The sequence below is a fragment of the Mus musculus genome, chromosome X (genome assembly GCF_000001635.26).
Source record: "Mus musculus strain C57BL/6J chromosome X, GRCm38.p6 C57BL/6J".
NCBI classification, from domain to species: domain Eukaryota; kingdom Metazoa; phylum Chordata; class Mammalia; order Rodentia; family Muridae; genus Mus; species Mus musculus.
Genome location: NC_000086.7, coordinates 57,070,512 through 57,074,020, shown reverse-complemented (window position 1 = coordinate 57,074,020; position 3,509 = coordinate 57,070,512).

Sequence of the window (3,509 nt, the reverse complement as noted above, 5' to 3'; positions counted from 1 at the left end):
CTAGAGACATTAGGGTGGGGTGGAGGGATGGGTTACCATAAATATGATAGTCAGGATTTGTAAGTAGCTAATATTGTTGTTTGTTGGTGTGTTTTAATTTTCAAATCTTATTTATTTATTCACTTTACATCCCAATCACCGCCCCTCCCTACTTGCACTCTCCCACCTCACACAGTCCCTCTTCCCATCACCCCTCCCCTCCCCTTCTCCTCCAAGAGTATGGAGCCCCACCCCTATATCCCCCTACCCCAGTATATCAAGTGCCTCCTCTCCCAGTGAGGCCAAACAAGGCAGCCCAGTTAGGAGAATGAGATCCACAGGCAGGCAATAGCTTTAGGGACAGCCTCTGCTCCACTTGTTGGTGGACCCACATGAAGACCAAGCTGCACATCTGTTACAAATGTGGGGAAGGCCTAGGACCAGCCTGTGTATGCTCTTTAGTTGGTGGTTCAGTCTCTGAGAGGCCCCACGAGTCCAGGTTAGAAGACTCTGTTGGTCTTCTTGAGAAGTTTCTGTCACCTCAGGGGTCCTCAATCCTTCCCCCAACTCTTCCGAAAGACTCCCCGAGCTCTGTTCAATATTTTGTTTGCATTTCTCTGATGACTAAGGACATTAAACATTTCTTTAAGTGTTCCCTAAACATTCAAAATTCATTTGTTGAGAATTCTCTGTTTAACTCTGTACCCCATTTTTAATAGGGTCATTTAGTTTGTTGGTGTCTAACTTCTTGAGTTCTTGTCTTAACAACAGCATGTGAGGCAGAGGCATGTACAAAGGTCCTGGGGTGGGCAAGAGAAATGACAATAATGCCTGTATGACTTGAGAGTGGTAGATAATAGAATCTTCTGAGGTGAGTCTGGACAAGAGTCAAGGACAAGACCATCAGGGCCTGATGGGTAAGGCATGTAAGGATTCTGGATTTTTTTTCTAAGTACTAGTGGATCATTTAAACAAAAAGCCCTCAGGCCCTTGTGGAAGTGGTCGATTTCAGGCATGAGTTACACATTGTAGCAGAGACCAGAACAAAGCTGTGGTTGGTCCAGAGCTTATATTGATGCTAAGGTGATGGGAAATGGGGAGGGGAATGTCAAACATGATAAGCAGAGAGTGTAATTTACATTGTTATCGGGTGTCCATTTGCATGGTACAAGGTGCAGGTGGGAGTTGAAAGACTTCCAGTTGGAGTCAACTCTCTTCTTGTGCCATGTGTGCTCTGGGGATGTAACTCAGGTTGTCAGGCTTGATGGCATATGTCTTTACCAAATAAGCCATCTTGCCTACCCAAGCTTTTATTTATTTTAAATTCACATAGCTGTCATCCAAAGCAAATAAGCAAATGCTTGGTAAAGGACAAGAATGGAGGTGAAATGTTCAATGTGGATGCTACTTCAGAGAAGCAGACATGAGGTGATAGATTCAGACTAGGCTTGTGAGAGCAAAAACATTCCAATTATGGATATATTTGGGGTTACAGCCAACAATACTTTGAAGCACAGGTGAAGGAAAAATAAAAGATGATCCTTAGATTTTTAATTTGAGCAGCAGAGATGCTGAGGAAGAGCGACATGATTGAATTTGATGTTGACTCATGAAGAACAGTAATGAGTTAGTCCTGCAGTAACACACTACTTAAAGTGAACAAGGGAGAGTGTGTGTGCATGCCTGAAGACTAGAACCATTTATTTAACACAAACCTACTGAACCCTTACTGTGGGCCAGGCACTGTCTAGTCTCTATAAGAGCAGTACTCCATATAGACATGATATCCACACCACTTCATTTAACATATGGGACAGACTCTAGTCCAATACATACTTGCTATTTGATCTATAACTCAGTGGTAGAACACTTGGTCAGCATGTTTAAGGTTATGGGCTTAATGGGGAATAAAAAAAAACAGAAAAGATATTATATTACATGTGAATATGTTAAACCAATAGTTTGACCTTACAAGTGTCTTAGCATGAAAGTCCACACATCTTCATTATAAGATGCTATCAAAAGAGTCAAAATGCAGTATAAAGTTTTAATAACTTGATCTATAATTTCACCTACAAAACAAATGTTATGTTAGTTTAAAGGTAGTATAAATCCCTTTGGTAATGAGAAAAATATTCAAAGTTTAATATCAGATGCACTGCTGAATCTGGACATTTTCATATTAAGATGTTACAGGTTTAACATTATTTAAGTCTAATCGTCACAGTCAAGCTGAAAAGAATAAATCAATTGACATTTTATTCTTAAACTCTGACTCTTCTTCTGAAATTATCATTACTTTGATAGAAGATTTAGAGGTGATGCAAACAGTGGGATTCTTTACCTCAGCTGGAATGACAAACGCATCTCAACATCACCACCTATAAGTTCCACACATGCCCAAGATATTAAGCTAAGACCACCAGCTCATGCTTTCCAATGGAAGCTGATGCATCTGGAGTACCACACCCTTGCTCATGCTTTCAAAGGGGAACTAGAACACTCTGAATGCCTAAGAGCCATTTCACCTAGTAATGTGCCTTGTTTTCCGTCAAACAGTCATTCCTGTGACGGATGGAATCCAGGACGTGGGCTATTTGCATAGCAATTTGTGATTTAAGGGCTGATTGGGATCCAGTGATGGCTAAGAACACATACTGCTCTTCCAGAGGTCCCCGGGTTCAATTGCCAGCACCCATTTGACAGCTCACTACTTCCTGTAATTGTGGTTCTGGGAATCCAACATCCACTTCTGGCCTCCTTGGGCAAAAAGCATGCATATGACAAATAGACATATATGCAGGAAAAACACTCACACAAGTAAGAAAGGAAGGAAGGAAGGAAGGAAGGAAGGAAGGAAGGAAGGAAGGAAGGAAGGAAGAAAAAGAAAGAAAGAAAGAGGAGTTTTTCAAAGGAAGAAATTGTATTAACTTTTTTTTTTAATCAGGGAAGCATTTTACTTTAAGATATAAATGAAGCCAAGCCATGCAAATGAGGTGTGATGAGCAGGGGAATTTTTGAGCAAGATGATTTTAAAAGATGATTTTTAGAAAGAAGTTATTTTTTACTCCTTAAAAATATTTCTTTCATTGTTGAGAATAGAACCATTTCTCTGTTGTCATTCCTCCCTCCAAACCTTCCCACATATCCCTCCTTGCTAATTTTCAAATTCATGACTCCTGTGGTCAGCCCTGAAACAAACATACAGGTAACACTATACTTGTTAGACTAAGCAAGTTATTCATATGTATTTACCCATACACACATATTACATTATATTCTCTTTCTGAAAGAGAATTCTTTTTGAATCTGAAGAGATTCAGTAAGGGGAAAAAATCAACCCAAAAGAACACAGATAAATGTTCACAAAGGGCAAACGTATAAGACAGGCGCAGTGACTCACACATTCCAGCCCTTGGGAAGTGGAGTCAGGAAGACCAGGTGTCTAAGGTCATATACGGTTACCTAATGAGTTACAGTTCAAGGATGCATGAAAAAGCAATGAATCCAATCCAAAGGCCAAATGTATA